The 21,686-nt window shown below is 43.7% G+C and overlaps 3 non-coding genes across 3 annotated transcripts; 2 read left to right on the plus strand and 1 right to left on the minus strand.

Moving 5' to 3' along the window:
- The first annotated feature begins 14,767 nt into the window (after positions 1 to 14,767).
- TRNAK-CUU (transfer RNA lysine (anticodon CUU)) lies at positions 14,768 to 14,841 on the plus strand. Its single transcript has one exon. It is a non-coding gene; the product is annotated as a tRNA-Asn (tRNA).
- A 1,369-nt stretch (positions 14,842 to 16,210) lies between these two features.
- On the minus strand, positions 16,211 to 16,283 carry TRNAV-CAC (transfer RNA valine (anticodon CAC)). Its single transcript has one exon. It is a non-coding gene; the product is annotated as a tRNA-Val (tRNA).
- Positions 16,284 to 20,033: 3,750 nt separating this feature from the next.
- TRNAE-UUC (transfer RNA glutamic acid (anticodon UUC)) lies at positions 20,034 to 20,105 on the plus strand. Its single transcript has one exon. It is a non-coding gene; the product is annotated as a tRNA-Glu (tRNA).
- The last annotated feature ends 1,581 nt before the right edge of the window (positions 20,106 to 21,686 follow it).

Consider the following 21,686-nt stretch of genomic DNA (forward strand, 5'->3'; position numbering starts at 1 on the left):
ACAACAGCTTCTGAGACACCACAAGCAAAGGACGCGTGGGCCTGAACCTCGGGGACAGTCTGGACCCAGCCAAGGAGTACAGGCTACACACCCCTCGGGAATCTCAGATAAAACAGTCATCACCAAACAAGATAAGTAACTTTGTCTATATTCCGGGGTGCTACTCCCTCCTATCTATCTGATCCCTCCCCTCCCCTTCCCAGGGGGCTTCATTAACATTGGAATTTCCTGAGCCAGAGAGTGAAGTGCTCTGTGGTTTTTGTTTTGTTTTGTTTTTTTTGTCTTTTCCTAACCCATTCTTCTGGCCTGAGAAAAACAGCTACAAAAAACCCAGGGACTAAAAATCCTTCTCTGACTTCCCAAAATTGGACTAAAAATACAGAACCAGCTCCAGCCAAGCATATGAGATCCACAGTCTTGGGTTTTTATCCCTACAGGGAACAAGGTGGCTATTATAATGCAAAGGCAATTCTGATAGGGATCTGACTGTAATTGTTTTAGCAGATTACTGGAAAGACAAGTTTCCCAGGTCTGATACCTCTTCATATTAAACAGACCCCTCACTCACCCACAATGGGGAACTGAGGGCTGAAGCTCCCCCCAGGCCACCTAGCCTCGTGCCTTAGCTGTCTGAGAATGGTGATACCTACCAATCTGTAGAGGTACATGCACTGGGTGCCTAAGGTACAGCGGCAGAGCCCACCCACCAAAGTGCTTTAGGAATAGAGACACACCTACCTCACTGGCACTTGGGGGAAGCATGTCAGGATCCTGCCCCCCGTGGAGTGTGACCCCCTGCTGCTACTAGAATCTGGTGCACACAACCAGCACCACTACTCCTCTAGGTGGATAGGTGACAGTCTGCACCACACACTTGGTGACACAAAATCAGATTCTACTGAAGAATAGTGAATGGACTCTCAGGCTTATATTTGTGGTAACAGCCCAAACCAGCTGGTAATAGGATATAATTGATTCAAGGGCTACAACAATCAAGACAGCCAATCTAGTAGCCCATCTATGTATATTGAAAGAAAACAAAACAAGATACGACTCAGTGAGCAAATATAAAATAAATCACTACAATATCTTATAGATGGCATGGAGACAGCAGTCGATATCAAACCACATAAAGAAGCAGGCCATGATTGCTTCTAAAACTCCCCAAATTAAAGAATCAAAATCCTTCCCAAATGAAGATACAATCTTGGAATTACCTGATGCAGAATATAAAAAACTAATTTACAGAATGCTTCAAGACATCAGGGATGACCTCAGAAATGAAATAAGGCAATTTTTTTTTTACAGAAAAAGCCAAGGAATACACTGATAAAGCAATTGAAGAAATCAAAAAGATTTTTGAAGAACATAGTAGAGAAATTAATAAGCTGCAAGAATCCATAAAGAGACAGCATTCAGAAATCCAAAAGATTAACAGTAAAATTACAGAATTAGACAACTCGATAGGAAGTCAGAGGAGCAGAATCAAGCAATTGGAATGCAGAGTGGGGGACCTGGAGGATAAGGAAATTGACACCAATATAGCTGGAAAAAATCAGATAAAAGAACTAAAAAAAATGAAGGAACCCTAAGAATCATGTGGAACTCTATCAAGAATAACTTGCATGTGATTGGAGTTCCAGAACAGGGAGGGATAACAGAAAATACAGAGAGAATAGTTGAAGATCTGTTGGCAGAAAACTTCCCTGACATCATGAAAGACAAAAGGATATCTATCCAAGATGCTCATCGAACCCCATATAAGATTGATCCAAAAAGATCACCAAGACATATTATCATTAAACTTGCCAAAACCAAAGATAAAGAGAAAAATTTTAAAGCAGCCAGGGCTAAAAGGTCTCCTACAAAGGAGAATCAATAAGAATAAGTTCAGACTACTCAGCAGAAACCATGCAGTCAGGAAGGCAATGGGATGACATATATAGAGCACTGAAGGAGAAAAACTGCCAGCCAAGGATCATATATCCAGCAAAACTCTCTCTGAAATATGAAGGTGAAATTAAAACATTTACAGACAAACACAAGCTTAGAGAATTTGCAAAAACCAAACCAAAGCTACAAGAAATACTAAAGGAAATTGTTTGGTCAGAAAATCAATAATATCAGATACCAGCACAACACAAGGTCACAGAACAGAACATCCTGATACCAACTCAAATAGGGAAATCACAAAACAAATTAAGATTAATTTTTAAAAAGAAAAAAGTGCTCAAAACAGGGAATCATTGAAGTCAATATGTAAAAGATCACAATAATCAAAAACAGGGACTAAATACAGGAGGCATAGAACTGCCATATGGAGAGGAAAACAAGGTGAAATAGGATGATACAAGTTAGGTTTTTACTTAGAACAATACGGGTAAATATTAAGGTAACCGCAAAGAGATATAACAATTCCATAACTCAAAATAAAAACCAAGAAAAACATAACGACTCAGCAAACATAAATTCAACTACTATGAAAATGAGGAACACACAATTTATAAAGAAAAACATCTGAGCACAAAAAAGTAAGTGGAAAAATGAAATTGTCAACAACACACATAAAAAGGCATCAAAATGACAGCACTAAACACATATCTATAATTATGCTGAATGTAAATGGACTAACTGCACCAATGAAGAGACAGAGAGTCTCAGACTGGATAAAGAAACACGATCTGTCTATATGATGCCTATAAGAGACACATCTTAGACTTAGAGACACAAACAAACTAAAACTCAAAGGATGGAAAAAATATATCAAGCAAACTACAAGCAAAAAAGAGCAGGAGTAGCAATATTAATTTCTGACAAAATAGACTTTAAAGTTATAAAGGATAAAGAAGGACACTACATAATGATTAAAGGGACAATTGACCAGGAAGATATAACCATATTAAATATTTATTCACCCAATGACAGGGCTGCAAGATACATAAAACAAACTTTAACAGAACTGAAAAGTGAGATAGACACCTCCACAATTATAGTAGGAGACTTCAACACGCCACGTTTGGAGAAGGATAGGACTTCCAGTAAGAAGCTCAATAGAGACAGGGAAGACCTAATTGCTACAATTAACCAACTTGACCTTATAGACTTATACAGAACACTCCACCCAACAGCTGCAAAGTATACTTTTTTTTCTAGTGCACATGGAACATTCTCTAGAATAGACCGCATATTAGGTCATAAAACAAACCTTTGTAAAATCGAAAACACTGAAATATTACAAAGCATCTTCTCACACCACAAGGCTGTAAAAGTGGAAATCAATAACAGAAAAATCAGGGAAAAGAAATCAAATACTTGGAAACTGAACAATACCCTACTCAAAAAAGGCTGGGATATAGAGAACATTGAAAAAGGGAATAAAAAATTCATAGAATGCAACGAGAATGAAAACACTTCCTATCAAAACCTCTGGGACACAGCAAAAGCAGTGCTCAGAGGTCAATTTATATCGATAAATGCACACATACATAAAGAAGAAAGAGCCAAAATCAGAGAACTGTCCCGACAACTTGAACAAATAGAAAGCGAGCAACAAAAGAATCCATCAGGCACCCGAAGAAAACAAATAATAAAAATTAGAGCTGAACTAAGTGAATTAGAGAACAGAAAAACAATTGAAAGAATTAACAAAGCCAAAAGCTGGTTCTTTGAAAAAATTAACAAAATTGATAAACCATTGGACAGACTAACTAAAGAAGTACAGGAAAGGAAACAAATAACCCAAATGAGAAACGAGATGTGCCACATCACAACAGACCCAACGGAAATTAAAAGAATCGTATCAGATTATCACGAAAAATTGTACTCTAACAAATTTGCGAACTTCGAAGAAATGGATGAATTCCTAGAAAAACACTACCTACCTAAACTAACACAATCAGAAGTAGAACAACTAAATAGACCCATAACAAAAAAAGAGATTGAAAAGGTAATCCAAAAACTCCCAACAAAAAAAGCCCTGGCCCAGACAGCTTCACTGCAGAGCTCTACCAAACTTTCAGAGAAGAGTTAACACTACTAAAGCTATGTCAAAGCACAGAAAATGATGGAATACTACCTAACTCATTCTATGAAGCCACCATATCCCTGATACCAAAACCAGGTAAAGACAGCACAAAAAAAGAAAATTACAGACCTATATCCCTCATGAACATAGATGCAAAAATCCTCAACAAAATTTTAGCCAATAGAATCCAACAACACATCAAAAAAATAATCCACCACGACCAAGCGGGATTTATATCAGATTTTTTTTTATGCAAGGCTGGTTTAATATTAGGAAAACCATTAATGTAATCCACCATATAAATAAAACAAAAGGCAAAACCTACATGCTCTTATCAATTGATGCAGAAAAGGCATTTGACACACATTCATGATAAAAACTCTCAGCAAAATAGGAATTGAAGGAAAATTCCTCAACATAATAAAGGGCATCTATACAAAGCCAACAGCCAACATCATTCTAAATGGAGAGAGCCTGAAAGCATTCCCCTTGAGAACGGGAACCAGACAAGGATGCCCTTTATCATCGCTCTTATTCAACATTGTGCTAGAGGTCCTAGCCAGAGCAATTAGGCTAGACAAGAAATAAAGAGCATCCAGATTGGCAAGGAAGAAGTAAAATTATCTCTATTCGCAGATGACATGATCTTATACACAGAAAACCCCAAGGAATCCTCCAGAAAACTACTGAAACTAGTAGAAGAGTTTGGCAGAGTCTCAGGTTATAAGATAAACATACAAAAATCACTTGGATTCCTCTACAGCAACAAAAAAGAACATCGAAGAGGAAATCACCAAATCAATACCATTCACAGTAGCCCCCAAGAAGATAAAATACTTAGGAATAAATCTTACCAAAGATGTAAAAGACCTATACAAAGAAAACTACAAAGCACTAGTGCAAGAAACTAAAAAGGACCTACATAAGTAGAAAAACATACCTTGATCATGGACAGGAAGACTTAACATAGTAAAAATGTCTATTCTACCAAAAGTCACCTATACATACAATGCACTTCTGATCCAAATTCCCATGACATTTTTTAATGTGATGGAGAAACAAATCACCAACTTCATATGGAAGGGAAAGAAGCCCCGGATAAGTAAAGCATTCCTGAAAAAGAAGAAGAAAGTGGGAGGCCTCACTCTACCTGATTTTAGAACATATTATACAGTCACAGTAGTCAAAACAGCCTGGTACTGGTACAACAACAGGCACATAGACCAATGGAACAGAATTGAGAACCCGCATATAAATCCATCCACATACGAGCAGCTGATATTTGACAAGGGCCCAGTGTCAGTTAATTGGGGAAAAGATAGTCTTTTTAACAACAAATTGTGCTGGCATAACTGGATATCCATTTGCAAAAAAATGAAACAGGACCCATACCTCACACCATGCACAAAAACTAACTCCAAGTGGATCAAAGACCTAAACATATAGACTAAAATGATAAAGATCATGGAAGAAAAAATAGGGACAACGTTAGGAGCCCTAATGCAAGGCATAAACAGAATACAAAACTTTACCAAAAATGACGAAGAGAAACCAGATAACTGGGAGCTCCTAAAAATCAAACACCTATGCTCATCTAAAGACTTCACCAAAAGAGTAAAAAGACCACCTACAGATTGGGAAAAAATTTTCAGCTATGACATCTCCGAACAGCACCTGATCTCTAAAATCTATATGATTCTGTCAAAACTCAACCACAAAAAGACAAACAACCCAATCAAGAAGTGGGCAAAGGCTATGCTCGCGCACTTCACTAAAGAAGATATTCAGGCAGCTAACAGATACATGAGAAAATGCTCTCGATCATTAGCCATTAGAGAAATGCAAATTAAAACTGCAATGAGATTCCATCTCACTCCAACAGGGCTGGCATTAATCCAAAAAACACAAAATAATAAATGTTGGCAAGGCTGCGGAGAGATTAGAACTCTTATACACTGCTGATGGGAGTGTAAAATGGTACAACCACTTTGGAAATCTATCTGGCATTTTCTTAAAAAGTTAGAAATAGAAGTACCATACAACCCAAAAATCCCACTCCTCGGAATATACCCTAGAGAAATAAGAGCCTTTATACGAACAGATATATGCATACCCGTGTTTATTGCAGCTCTGTTTACAAAAGCAAAAAGCTGGAAGCAACCAAGGTGTCCATCAACGGATGAATGGTTAAATGAATTATGGTATATTCACACCATGGAACGCTACGCATCAATAAAGAACAGTGATGAATCTGTGAAACATTTCACAACATGGAGGAACCTGGAGGGCATTATGCTGAGTGCAATTAGTCAGAGGCAAAAGGACAAATATTGTATAAGACCACTATTATAAGATCTTGAGAAATAGTATAAACTGAGAAGAACACATTCTTTTGTGGTTATGGGGGCGGGGGTAGGGAGGGTGGGAGAGGGTTATTTACTGATTAGTTAGTAGATAACTAACTACTAGGTGAAGGGAAGGACAATACTCAATACATGGAAGGTCAGCTCAACTGGACTGGACCAAAAACAAAGAAGTTTCCGGGATAAACTAAATGCTTCAAAGGTCAGCGGAGCTAGGGCGGGGGTTTGGGGACTATGGCTTAAGGGGACTTCTAAGTCAACTGGCAAAAATAATTTTGTTATGAGAACATTCTGCACCCCACTTTGAAGTGTGGCGTCTGGGGCCTTAAATGCTAACAAGCGGCCATCTAAGATGCATCAATTGGTCTCAACCCACCTGGATCAAAGGAGAACGAAGAACACCAAGGTCACACAATAACTATGAGCCCATGAGACAGAAAGGGCCACATGAACCAGAGACTTACATCTTCCTGAGACCAGAAGAACTAGATGGTGCCCGGCCACAACTGGTGACTGCCCTGACAGGAAGTACAACAGAGAACCCCTGAGGGAGGAGATCAGTGGGATGCAGACCCCAAATACTCATAAAAAGACCAGACTTAATGGTCTGACTGAGACTAGAAGAATCCCGGTGGTTGTGGTCCCCAAACCTTCTGTTGGCCCAGGACAGGAACCATTCCGGAAGACAACTCAGCAGACATCGAAGGGACTGGACAGTGGGTTGGAGAGAGATGCTGATGAAGAGTGAGCTACTTGTATCAGGTGGACGCTTGAGACTGTCTTGGCATCTCCTTTTTGGAGGGGAGATGGGAGGGTAGAGAGGGTTAGAAACTGGCAAAACCGGCACAAAAGGAGAGGCTGGAAGGAGGGAGCCGGCTGACTCATTACGGGGAGAGTAAGTGGGAGTATGGAGTAAGGTGTATATAAGCTTATATGTGACAGGCTGACTTGATTTGTAAACTTTCACTTAAAGCACAATAAAAATTATTAAAAAAAATAATTTGCTGGGATTTTGATTGGAATTGTATCGAATCTGTAGATCAAGTTGGGAAAAATTGTCATCTTAATAATATTAAGTCTTCCTATGGATAAACATGGTATAACTCTCCATTTATTTAGATTTCCTTTTATTTGTTTCACCAAAGTTTTGTAGTTTTCCTCATATAGATCCGCTACATATTTTAGTTAGATTTATACCTAATATTTCATTTTTATGCTAACAAAAATGTGTGTTTTAAATTTCGAATTCCAATTTTTTATATAATTTTATTAATTTTGTTGTTGAGAATATACACAGCAAAACATAACCAGCTCAACCAGTTTACATGTACCATTAAATGATATTGATTACATTCTTTGAAAAAAAAACAAAACAAAAAGCAACTCCGATGATTCCTCTTTCAATCATTACTGAGTTCTCAGTTTCCAAGCAAAGAGAATAGAAGGCTAACTAAGTTGCTCTCTGCCTTTATATAGTAAGATGTAAGGAGCAGAAGCTCTGGGGACATCTTAACACTTACAAAATTTGAGGCGCGTCCCTGGGTGGGCTCAACCACCAAACTTTCGGTTAACAGCCGAACGCGCTAATCGATTTCGCCACAGAGAACACAGATAAATGTTTCCTTTTCAACAAGGAGTGAACGCCTGTGAAGCACTAGGCGGTGCCAGACGCTTTCTGCGGAGCCAATTGCGCAAATCCTCGAAAAACGGGACATGCTGGGGCAACAAATCCTGTTGTTCTTCGCGTTGAAACCAGTGCTTTTGGGTGAGTCTGAAGCTAGGAGGACAGCCGAATGGCCTTCGCCCCTCCTTGCTCCACGTCCGCCTCAGATGCCAGCGACCCCCGGTGACCCTCGGGTCTGCAACCCCCGCCTGAGCCCAGTGGGATCCACGGCACGGCTGCTCCGCCTTCGCCCGCCCGCCCGCGCCCTGGACGCCCCCTGCTCTCCTCGGTTGCGGTCGGTGTGGCGGGAGCGCGGAAAATAAACGGGGAAAGGGGACTGGTGAAGAAGAGCGAAGGAAAGCTGGGAGGCGTAGAGGATAACCAGACCTTCACGAGGCCTGTGCAGAGACTCAGGCGAGGTCCTGGGGAGGAGAGAATGGTTTTTAAGGTGTAGCACAAGGGGGAAGGAGGAGCTGGGAGAGGGCAGGAAATGGGAGAAAAGCGGAGAACCTGTGGCTGTTCAAGAACAAAACGACAAAACATTGTGAATGTTTTTCTCTCAATACAGTTTAAGAAGACCAGCGAGCGCTGGTAGGTTTGTGGTGCGCCGTGATCGTATAGCGGTGACTACTCTGCAATGTGGCCGCAGCAACCTCGGTTCGAATCCGAGTCATGGCAGTATCTGGCACATGTTTTGTCACGTACCGGCGCGCTTCTTACGGCTTGGTTTGCATTTCATTCCCGCACTGCATCGATCCCCACCTGTGGCTAGAAGGCAGCAAGCCTTCCAGCTAGGGGACAGAAGGACAGGAACCCTGACAGTGAGCATACCTGGAGCCTGGTCTAAGGGAAACCTTGCGTGCGCCCCATATCCGGGCAAAAGGTGAAATGCCTCTCACTCAGCCTTAGAAGCACCTTCCACTGTTGAGATGATGTGGTCATAACCGTTTTCCTGGTAAAGGTATTTCAAATACAAGCCTGGCTTTTTTACACGAAACCAGAATTTACTTTTTTTTTTTTTTTAATAATTTTTATTGTGGTTTAAGTCAAAGTTTACAAATCAAGTCAATATCTCACACATAAACCCATATACACCTTGCTACACACTCCCAGTTACTCTCCCCCTAGTGAGACATCCCACTCTCTCCCTCCACTCTCTCTTTTCCTGTCCATTTCTCCAGCTTGTAACCCCTCCACCCTCTCATCTCCCCTCCAGGCAGGAGATACCAACAGAGTCTCAAGTGTCCACCTGATCCAAGAAGCTCACTCCTCAGCAGCATCCCTCTCCAACCCATTGTCCAGTCCAATCCCTGTCTGAAGAGTTGGCTTTGGGAATGGTTCCTGTCTTGGGCTAACAGAAGGTCTGGGGACCATGAACTCTGGGGTCCTTCTAGTCTCAGTCAGACCATTAAGTCTGGCCTTTTTACAAGAATTTAGGGTCTGCATCCCACTGCTCTCCTAGTCCCTCAGGTTCTCTCTGTTGTGTTCCCTGTCAGGGCAGTCATCTGTTGAAGCCAGGCACCACCTAGTTCTTCTGGTCTTAGGCTGATGTAGTCTCTGGCTTGTGTGGCCCTTTCTGTCTCTTGGGCTCATAATTACCTTGTGTCCTTGATATTCTTCATTCTCCTTTGGTTCAGGTGGGTTGAGACCAATTGATGAATCTTAGAAGGCTGCTTGCTAGCGTTTAAGACCCCAGAAGCTGCTCTCCAAAGTAGGATGCAGAATGTTTTCTTAAAAGACTTTATTACGCCAGTTGACTTACACGTCCCCTGAAACCATGGTTTCCAAACTCCTACCCCTGCTACGCTGGCCATAGAAGCATTCAGTTTATTCAGGAAACTTCTTTGCTTTTGGTTTAGTCCAGTTGTGCTGACCTCACCTGTATTGTGTGTTGTCTTTCCCTTCACCTAAAGTAGTTCTTATCTACTGTATAATTAGTGAATACTCCTCTCCCTCCCACCCTCCCTCCTCCTCTAGTAAGCATCAAAGAATATTTTTTCTCTGTTCTTATAATACTGGTCTTATACAATATTTATCCTCTTGCAACTGACTAATGTCACTCAGCAAAATGGCTTCCAGATTCGTCCATGTTATGAAATGTTTCACAGATCCATCGCTGTTCTTTGTCAATGCGTAATATTCCACTGTGTAAATATACCGTAATTTATTTATCCATTCATCCATTGTTGGGCACCTTGGTTGCTTCCAGTGCTGCAGTGAACATGGGTGTGCATATATCTGTTCGTGGAAAGGTTTTATTTCTCTAGAATATATTCCAAGGAGTGGGATTGTTGGATCCTATGGTTGTTCTATTTCTCGTTTTTTAAGGAAGCGACAAATTGATTTCCAAAGTGGTTGTACCGTTTTCCATTCTCTCCAGCAGTGTATAAGCGTTCCAGTCTCTCCACAAACTCTCCAACATTTATTATTTTGTGTATTTTGGATGAATGTCAGCCTAGTTGGAGTGCGATGGGATCGCACTGTAGTTTTGATTTGCATTTCTCTACTGGCTAATGATCCTGAGCATTTCTTCATGTATCTGTTAGCTACCTGAATGTCTTCTTTAGTGATGCCTGTTCATATCTTTTGCCCATTTTTTCCTTGGGTTATTTGTCTTTTTGTAGTTGAGTTTTCCCAGTATCATGAAGATTTTAGACATCAGAAAAGTCACAGCTGAAAACTTTTTCCCAGTCTGTAGGTAATCATTTTACTCTTTTGGTGAAGTCTTTGTATGAGCATAGGTGTTTGATTTTTAGGAGCTCCCAGTTATCTTGCCTTGGCGATCTGGAACCCCCACACCCTTCTGGTTCAACCTGCAGAGACACTTAAGGCTGAGCTGTATTCTGAACCCTGCCAAGCACACACGTGTGATGCGAAAGGGCGCACTGGGTGAGCTGTGGTTCCCCTGGGGCTGGCTACTCTTTCTGCTCCTGTAGGGGAAGGACAACTGGCCCCTTCATCCTGTCCAAAAGAACATCAAAGGGACATCAGGATAGAATAGCAGTGAATCCTTTCCTCTTGGTGGGCAGGGGAAGAGGTGCAGGAGACAGAACAAAGAAGGAAGGAAAGGGAAAAAAACATGTTATGAAATTTCCTGATCTAAAGCTACAGTGAAGTCAGATTCCTCTGGAAATGAGCCCTCGGTAGCTGAGGGCGGGGGGACAGGTGATCTAGTCCAGTTGTATCGCTGTCTCCAGTTTGAACCAAAGCAGAACAAGGCCGAGCACCTCGTCCTGGTTTCCAGTGAGCAGGCAAGTCCTCACCATTCCCAGAGTGAGAACACTTGAACTCTGGGTGTGAATGCAACATGGTAAGCACTGCACCAAGGACAGCGACTGCTGGAAGAAAGGGCACGATTTTCCCAACCAGTGGTTTTTGTTCATTTGTTTGTTTTTGCTTTTTCTTTGTTACAACTTAACTTTCAAAGGATGAAAACGCTGAGGCACATGAAGTTTAACACACCTATCCAGGCCATACAAGGGCTGAATCAGATTCCTAACCCAGAGCCTGCGTTCTTGAACACAGATTAGACTAGGCCTCTCCAATTCTGTTTCAGTTTTTTCGGGGTTTCTCAGCTACAGAAAAGGAGAGAGAGAATGTCAGAGATGGAGAGGTAATAAGGGGGAGATGGAGGGACGCATGGCTCCTGTAGCTGTCAGAGAGCAAAGCGGGTAACTATTGTGAATGTTTTGCAATATAGAGAAGATTCCTGTGAGGCCAAGACAAGCTTATTGTGATCAGGAGAGGAATCTGAGATGTCAGAGATTCAAAAATTACAACAACAATGGTAAAGTCCCTAGAAGAAAATTGGGGAGAATACATTCACCATCATGGGGTAAAAAGATTTTTCTTAGAGAACACAATAGGCCTTATATATAAAGAAAAAAAAATTTTTAGATACATTAGATTTCATTGAAATTAAAAGCTTCTGTTCATGAAAAACCACCTAAGAAAGTGAAAAGAAAAGCTACGGACTGGGAGAAAATATTTACAACATGATTATCTGCAAAATGACTCAAATCTTGTGTACAGAACTTTTAGAGATCAGCAATAAAAAGTCAACTCCAATAACAGTGTGCAAAATATTGAATAAACTTTCTCCACAAAGGAGGATTTCTAAATGGCCAAAAGGCTGAGGAAAACAAGACCCATGTCATTACTCATTAGGGAAACACAAATTTAAACCATGAAAAGGTACCCTTACAAACCCACCAGAATGGTGCATTTAAAAGGCAGAGAACACCAAGTGCTGACAAGGATGTGGAAAAACTGCAGCTGGCTTTGCTGGTGAGAAACCATCCTAGGGGACAGTTTGGCAGCCTCTATCAAGGTTAAACTGGCACCTATTCTTTGATCCAGCAATTCCAGTACTTCAAGGGAAATGGATGCACGTGTCCACACAAAGACTCAGGCGAGCATACTCATAGGAGCGTTTTCACAATAGCCGAAACTGGAAATAGCCCAAATGTCCATCAACTGTGGTTTACTCACACATTGGAATAACATCAACAATACTACAATGAATAAGTGATAGACGAACAACATAGACATATCCTGAAAACATAATGTTGTGTGGAAAAAAAGAAATAGAGTCAGACACAAAAAATGTGCATTCATTCATGTGCATTTCAAGAATAGGCAAAACTAATCTCTGGTGAGAGACCTCAGAAGAGTGATTAATTAAACCGGGAGGGGGTAGGGGATGGGGATTACCCAGAAAGGAGCTCCTTGGACCTTGGTGGGATGATGGAAACTTTCTGTAACTTGATTACATTTGTCAAAATTCAGTAATTGTTCACTAAAGATTCCTGTATTATTGTTGTTAGGTGCTGTCGAGTCGGCTCTGACTCGTACTGACCCTATGCACAACAGAAGGATACACTGCCCGGTCCTGCACCATCCATACAATCGGTATGCTCGAGCCCATTGTTGCAGCCACTGTGTGAATCCACCTTGTTTAGGGTCTTCCTCTTTTCTGCTGACCCTGTACTTTGCCAAGCATGATGTTCTTCTCGAGATACTGATCCCTCCTGATAACATGTCCAAAGTATGTAAGATGCAGTCACGCCATCCTTGCTTCTAAGGAGCATTCCGGTTGTACTTTTTCCAAGACAGAGTTATTCCTTCTTCTGGCGGTCCATGGTATATTCACTATTCTTCACCAACACCACAATTCAAAGGCAACAATTCTTCTTTGGTCTTCCTTATGCATTGTCCAGCTGTCACATGCATATGATGCAATTGAAAATACCATGGCTTGGGTCAGGCGCACCTTAGTCTTCAAGGTGACATCTTTGCTCTTCAACACTTTAAAGAGGTCCTTTGCAGCAGATGTACCCAATCAATGCAACGCGTCTTTTGATTTCTTGACTGCTGCTTCCATGGCTGTTGATTGTGGATCCAAATAAAATGAAATCCTTGACAACTTCAATCTTTTCTCTGTTTATCTTGATGTTGCTCATTGGTCCAGTTGTGAGGATTTTTGTTTTCTTTATGTTGAGGTGCAATCCATACTGAAGGCTGTGGTCTTTGATCTTCATTAATAAGTGATACTCATACACTTCAACAATGTAATGTTAGCATAAAAACGGAGGGACAAGCGGTGAGGGACATGGCCCGCAAATGGACTATGGCAGGAGGTTTGGATTTTACTGTAAACGCATTAAAAGTTTATTCTGGTTTCGTGTACAAAAGCCCAGCTGGAATTTGAAATACCTTTACCAGGAAAACGGTTATGACCACATCATCTCAACTGTGGAAGGTACTTGTTAGGCTGAGTGAGAGGCATTTCACCTTTTGCCCGGATGTGGGGCGCACTCAAGGTTTCACTTAGACCTGGCTCCAGGTATGCAGGCTGTCGGGGTTCCTGTCCTTCTGACCTCTAGCTGTAAGGCCCGCTGCCTTCTAGGCGCAGATGGGGAGCGATGCCCGTGCGGGAATGAACTGCAAACCAAACGAAGCGCGCCAGTGAGTGACAAAATTAGCGCCAGACACTGCAGTGACTCGGATTCGAACCGAGGTTGCTGCGGCCACAACACAGAGTACTAACCACTATACGATCACGGCGCACCGCAAACCTGTCAGCGCTCACTGGTCTTTAAACTTTATTGACATAAAAACATTCACACTGTTTTGTTCTTGAACAGCCACAGGTGCTCTGCTTTTCCCTCACTTCTTGCCATCTCTCAGCTCCTCCCTCCCCACTGTGCTACAGGATAGAAACCTTTCTCTCCTTCCCAGCACCTGGCCCGAGTCTCTGCACCTGCCTCCTGGAAGTCTTGTTCTCGCCCACGCCTCCCTGCTTTCCTTCGCCCCTCTTCACCGCTCCCCTTTCCTCACTTATTTTCCGCGCTCCGGCCCCACCTACAGCAAACGAGGCGAGCGGGGGGCTTCCATGGTGCGGGCGGGGGGGCGAAGGCGGAGCAGCAGTGTCTTGGACCCTATTGGGGTCAGGCAGGGGTTGCAGACCCGGGGTCTCCGGGGGTCGCAGGCATCTGAGGCGGAGGAGGAGCAAGGAGGGGCGAAGGCCATTCGGCTGCCCTCCTAGCTTCAGACTCACCCAACGCACTGATTTTAACGCGATCAACAACACCATTTGTCACCCCAACCTGCCGGATTTTCCGAGGGTTTGTGCGGGTCTTACTGCAGAAAGCCGCTGGCACCGTCCAGTGGTTCAAAGGCGTTCACTCCTTGTACAAACAGGTGGGGTTACCTGTGGTCTCTGTGGCGCAATCGGTTAGAGCGTTCAGCTGTTAACTGAAAGGTTGGTGGTTCGAGCCCACCCAGGGACGGTCCCCAGGTTTTGCACGTGTTAAGATATTCCCAGCGTTTCTGCTCCATAAATCTTACTAGGGAAAGGCAGAGAGAAATGGTAGTCACCCTTCTATCCTCTTCGCATGGAAACTGAGAACTCGGAAATGACTGAAAGAATCATGGGAGTTGTTTTTGACTAAGAAGTCCCCCCCCCATATTATTTATTTGTAGTGTTATTTATTTAAGCCCCGGTGGAGTAGTGGTTGGAATCCCTGGTGACCACGTGGTTAAGTGCTACGGCTGCTAACAAAAGAGTCGGCAGTTCGAATCCGCCAGGTGCGCCTTGGAAACTCTATGGGGCAGCTCTCCTCTGCCCTATAGGGTCGCTATGAGTCGGAATCGACTTGACGGCCCCGGGTTTTTGGTTTGGGTTGGTGTAGTGGTTAAGTGCTACGGCTGCTAACCAAAAGGTCAGCAGTTTGAATCCACCAGGCGCTCCTTGGAAACCCTGTGGGGCAGTTCTGTGTCCTATAGGTTCGCTATGAGTCCGAATCGCCGGGACAGCAACGGGTTTCGGTTTAGCATTATTTATTTAACCCTCGCCATATACTTTGCAATTTAAGTTGCTTCTATGCTTTTATAATTACAAATAAAGTTGTAATCACCATCAGTTATCTAGCTATCTATTTATAATCCCTCGTTCTGTTTCTTTAGCAACCCTCACTAAGACTCCCATTCATTTGAGAAATCCCAGGTCAACAGCAGTGGTTCCCACTATCCTTCATAAAATCGCCACCACAGAACGCTTTCAGGATGCAAGGACAGGTCCCTTAAATATATTTCTCACATACTTGTTAAAGGTAATGTCTTCCTGTCCGTACCTGGGGCTGTAGATATGGGTGAATGAACATGTCTTCCGTGATAAATTTCCTGTAGCTTTTAATCCCCCTAAGGCTTTTTAAGGCTTTCTGTATTTTCCTCTACATTAAATGCATCAAAGACGCTCTGGCATTTCAAGTTCATGTACTGTAGGCCACCTTTGGGTGCAAGTTTTCAGTCAACTGCTTCAAGTGAACAATTTAGAATTGCTGGCAGCTGCTCAAAACACAGTGGCTCCAGAATTTCTATCTAGTGCACCTATGTCAATAAGTAAACCTAGCTGTATCCAACATTATGTTCCTTCCGCCCTGCTTCTACCCCCTTAGGATCCATTTCCATAGATACACCGCAGGATTTAGGTTCATATAAAGTGGCATCAATCTTGCAGTACTTCTGGTTGTATTGCACCTTCCTATGGGTCATCACAGTTTGTGCATTTCCCTCTGGGACTTACTGGGACTCGAGTCTGATTCTAGATCTAAAGCAATGAGAAAAAGTAGCACTCCGCTTTGAGGAGTAAAGAGCAACTGTTTCTGCCCGGTTTTGAACCGGGGACCTTTCGCGTGTGAGGCGAACGTGATAACCACTACACTACAGAAACACCCGGGAAAACTCTATGCTGCTCTTCTTTAACTTTTATGGCTTTCAGTGGACGAAATTTAATCCCAGTTCGAAATTCCACTGCCAGCAGCAGTCCTGGAAAGGGCCTCAGTAAGCACCAAGCGAACCAAGGCTCACTGCATTTGCCTTGACTGGTCATTTCCCTCAAGGCTTAGCTTTAATGCCTCTTTGTTATCTCTTTCTCTTGTTCCTGCCACTTTCGTTTGCTTTTGGTGTGAGAACTCAAAGCAAACGTGTGGGGCCCCACTGTCCTTGTTTCGAGGGTAGGCGAGGAACCCTAAGCCAGGGAATATCGGGAGGCTCAGTCTCCTTTGCCCGAAGGGGTGGCTCCGTGCTTCCTGAGGCCCTTTTCTTTTTCAGTGTCAGCCGGTGGAGAAGGTTCAGGTGATAGAAGAGAACAAAGGGAACCTTTAGAACTCTCAGGAACTAAAACTAACATAAAGCATGTCTTGTTTGGTGCCCCGCCTCCCAAGAACCAGATGAGAATTGTGTCCTGGTCTGAAATCTGATTTAGAGCAGAGAAATGAGGTCTGGCTAAAGATGCTGAGTAATTGGAAGTCTTCTTGCAATGTTTTTTTTTTTTTTCCTTTTTCTCCTTACAAGGCTATTGGCGGACACTTGTCTATCCGCAAACAAAACCTGTTTCCGCCCGGTTTCTAAACAGGGACCTTTCGCGCATAAGGCGAAGGTGATAAGCACTGCACTTCGGGAACCAGGCGAGTGAGCTAACCTAAGAATTTGTCCAAGAAAATTGTAGGACCTGCAGTTTTCAAGTACTTTGGCTTCCAGCACAGGAAATTCAACTACATTTGAAATTCAACTGCCAGCAGCAAAGTGCTGGAGAAAGCCCTCGGCAAAAGCACCAACAATCCCTCAGGCAAAGGAGTCTGCAGCTTAAAGCACCAACAATCCCTCAGGCAAAGGAGTCTGCAGCTTCGGTTAGGACATGATGTAGTTTTCTGCGCCAGATTAAAAAAAAAAAATTTTTTTTTTTTTTAATCTGTTAAGCTAGGACTTGGAGGAGGGCCCTGCCCCGAGAGCTTCGAGATCCCGCAGCTCATTAGAGTTTCCATTTTCAGAACGAAGCTCCTCTCGGGCTCTCCAGCTCCCCACAGCCCAGGAGCTGTGAAGGCTCTCACCCCGGGGCTTCGGACCAGCGCCTCGGTGGCCCCTTTAATGGCGCTGGTTCCATGAAAAGATGTGCAATGTTATTCATCCCCCCACTTGCTGGTAGTTGCCATGGAGTTGGTTAGGACTCAAGGCAACCACATGAGTGCAGTGCAGAACTTCCCCATAGGGCTTCAAGGCTGTAATTTGGTGCTGCCGTGGTTAAAGCGCTTGACTGCTAACTGAAAGGTCAGCAATTCGAATCCAGGAGCCCCTGTGCGGGAGAAAGATGTGGCAGCTTGCTTCTGTAAAGATCACAGCCTTGGAAACCCTATGGGGCAGTTCTACTCTGTCCTATAGGGTCGCTATGAGTCAGAATCAACTGGATGGCAACTAAGCGCCTCTGCGTGGGTTCCAAACACAAACCTTTCAGTTAATAGCCCAGTGCTCAACCGTTTGGCAGAAAACCGGAAAACAAGCATTGCTGAGGATGTGGAAAATTGGAACCCGCACCCATTGCTGAAGGGATTGTAAAATGGTACAGCCTCTGGAAATCCGTTTGGCAGTTCCTCAAGAGTTAACCATAGAATTCCCAGATGACCCAACATCTCCACTACTAGGCATATCGCCCCCAAAATTGAAAGCAAGAATGCAAACAGATATTTGTACACCAGTGTTCACTGTAGCATTACTCACATTATCGAAAAGGTGTAAACAACCCAAGTGTCCATCAGCAGATGAATGGATGAACAAAATGTGGTCTATCCATACAATGGAATACTATTCAGCCATAAACAGGAAGTTGTGATACATGTTAAGACATGGAAGAACCTAGAAAAATTATGCTGTATGAAAGAAGCCAGATACAAAAGGACAAATATTATATGATCCGACTTACTTGGAATCTCTAAAATAGCAAATGCGTAGAGACCAAAGTTTATTAGTGGTTACCAGGGGCGGGTGGGAGGGAAAAGGCAGGAAAGATTGCTTAAGGGGCACTGAATTTCTGTTAAGGATGTGGAAAAAGTCTGGAAACGGATAGTGGTGATGGTTCCGCAACATGGTGAACGTAATTACTGTCACTGAATTGTGCACATAAAGTGGTTGAAATAGCAAGTGTTTTGTTATCTATTTTACCACACAGGCACACACTCAAAATGATCCACACGTCCAGGCCACCCAGAAACACCAGAACCCTCCCTGCAGGCCCTACCCTGCACTTTCCCTGGGGCCTGACCTGCACTCTTTCCTCAGAAGCCCTTTTGCCTCAGCTCCTCCCCTCTGTCCCCCTCTGACACTTGTGCAGTCTCTTGTTCTGTGCCACTCAGTTTCAGTCCACTACTTTAATCACACCTTCATGTTTTAGCTGTACCTTAGCAAAGGCTGAAACATGCGTCTTAGGGCACTTGGCTCTTTGAAAATATCTAACAAGCAACACAGGCCAAGCCAGCCTTGAAGACCTGCATTGGATTCTTTACAGGGGCAGAGAAGAGCGGGCTACTGGAGAGCCATAAACTCACAGCGTGCAGCCCCGCATATCGCACACCTGGGCAGGGCCCAGTTCAAGAAACGGAAAAAAAGCGCTTTTGAAGCTTCTCTGCAGACAGAACCCGAAGGGAGTTGGTTTCTTGACCCGGAGAGGCCAGTCGAGCAAGGGGTCTCAGGTATGTCCCCAACTTCCGAAGACAGGCCAGGAACAGGCTGATTTTGAGGGACAGAGCCAAATAAAAGGGGCAAAGGCAGCCCAACCCCAGGCCTTGCAATTAAGGGTCTCGAACCCTAAGGTCTGACCAACCGAAGGGCCACGCCTTAAACTGATGTCTCGCCTTTATCAGGAGAGTCCTTCGTCTAAACTCATAGGTCAGGAAAGGGAGGAGCTGTATAGACCAACGTTCACATTTGACGGACAAAAAACCAAAAGGTCTACTGCGTTCGAGTCTATTGCGACTCATAGCGAGCACGGTAGAACAGCCCCAAAGGGTTTCCAAAGAGAGGCTGGTGGATTCCAACTACGGACTCTACATAGCAGCCTGAGCTCTCAACCACTGTACTACCATGCGGAACACGAAAATTCCCTAATAATTAGATGTGGAGTGTGAGGAAAAGACCTGCGCCAAGGAGAGTTCGCACTTTTTGCCTGAGCATATGGAAGGGTGGAGTTGCCATCAACAAATATGGGAAAAAAGGCAGGGGCAGCAGAATTTCGGGGACAAATCCGGAGTTCAATAAGGGGTCCCGGGGTCCTGGTTCAAAGAGTTATTCATGCAGGCTGTCTCCGTTTCTGTATCCATCTGAACCCTTTTTGATGTTGGAGTTCTTGGGCGCTCATGCTCGGCCCTCTTCCCATCCTGGGCACCTCCTCCCTGCAGGCTGGTGCCCTTCGCTGGACCCCAGCCACCGTCTCTTCACACGCTGCCGCCGCGCAAAGGCGCACCTCTGTGTCAGGTCTGAAGTGCGGCGGCGAGGAAGAGCCAGTTCACTCCGAAACTTGCAGAGACCTGACAGCCCTCGGCGTGCTGCAGGCTGACGATCCCAGGAGTAGAGGATAGGCGTCCTGGCCTCCCGAGTTTGGTGAGAAGAGATGTACTAGCTGGAGGCGGGGGATTACACCAGCCCCGACAGGTCCCTGGTGGTCTAGTGGCTAGGATCTGGCGCTTTCACCGCCGTGGCCCGGGTTCGATTCCCGGTGAGGGAAAGCCGTTTTGCGCTCTCTCTCCTCCGCCTGTTTGATGCAGAAGAGTCCCAGAATTTCCCAGGCTTGGAGAGGTGAGAGGCGATGAGCAACTGTTCAGCGGCTTGGGGCTCCCAACAGCTGTACCTTGCCCTTGGCCACCAGGAACCTTCACCGCTCCTGTGGTCCTCATCTAAGACACCTAACCTTTCGCTCTCAGAATGTTCATCTCCAGAGAACAAAGTAGAACCTGTGACAAGAGCTCCAAATCTCCTTTTTCAAAACAATTGCAAACAAAGTTGAAAGAGTAGTGACTTTATGCTTCACGCATTTACCAATGAACATTTTCCACATTAGCTTTGTCCATCTCTCCATATGTATGTATTTTCTACCCCATTTCAAAGTAACTTGCAGATATCTCAGACTAATTTCAAGGCAGTCCTCTGTCAGACAGGACTTGAGTATGGTTGATCTGTGTGAGTGGGCTCACCGGTCTTGCTTTCTCTCTGCCTCTCTCCTTTTATTGACTTCCATCATTTCATTCAGAGCCCTGGTGGCCCACTGCTTAAGAGTTTGGCTGGTAACTGAAAAGGCTGGAAGTTTGAATTCAACAGTCGCTCCTTGGAAACCTTATGGGAGCAGTTCTACTCTGTAATATAGGGTCACTTTCAGCTGGATGGATCGCAAAAAATCATTCACATCTCAGGAAATGAGGTAAAATTCACTTTGAGTTTAGGGCAATAGCACAGCTCTTTAAGTCTCCATCATAAACCACAAACTCTGCCTCATTTGCCAGAGTTTCCTGTCCCAAGGTGAAATTTCTGCAAACAATAACGTTATTTCCTTTTCTCTGCCTTCACCCATTTCTTATTGCCCAGGGAGGGCAGATGATTGTCAGAGCAGGACTTGGGACTTTGTGTGTCCCTTGGGCAAACAGCTCCATTACACTCCAAAGCCACCACAGCTTCCTATGTAGAGTATAGAAAGGTGTGTCAGCAGTGGTTTATCTGGAAGTGGGTTCACGAGACAGGATAACTTTCGTTTTCTTCTTTATACACTTCTTTTTTTGGTAAGTTTTCTTACAACAAGCATATATTTGTCAGATTTACAATAAAACAATTAATAATGCTTAACATTTACACACTTAGACAAACCAGACTAACCTCATCTGCTGTGACTCAAAATTGATCACATGCTCTTGAGGCTGTAAAGACAGAGGTCTGACACTTACACAGCCACAGTCTGTTTTCTAAGAGCTTGGCCACGTCCATCACATTGCAGTTTCTCAATATGTCATGCATTGTTTTTTTAGATGTTTTCTAAAATGTAAAGAGTTTAACTTTATCCAAGGAATTTTATCTTTGTCCTTGGTTTCTAAGAGATAACTCTAAACCAAAAACCAAAACAAAACAGCAAACTATTGCTGTCAAGTCAATTCCAACTCATACATACATTTATGTAGTACAGGGCAGACTTGCCCAATAGATTTTCTGAGGATGTAAGTCCTTAGGGAAGCAGATTGACACAACTTTCTCCAGTAGAGTGCTAGTGGATTGAAACCACTGACCTTTGGGTTAGCAGCCCAGCACTTAGCCACTGTCCCAC

The sequence above is a fragment of the Loxodonta africana genome, chromosome 3 (assembly GCF_030014295.1).
Source record: "Loxodonta africana isolate mLoxAfr1 chromosome 3, mLoxAfr1.hap2, whole genome shotgun sequence".
Classification (NCBI taxonomy): Eukaryota; Metazoa; Chordata; class Mammalia; order Proboscidea; family Elephantidae; genus Loxodonta; species Loxodonta africana.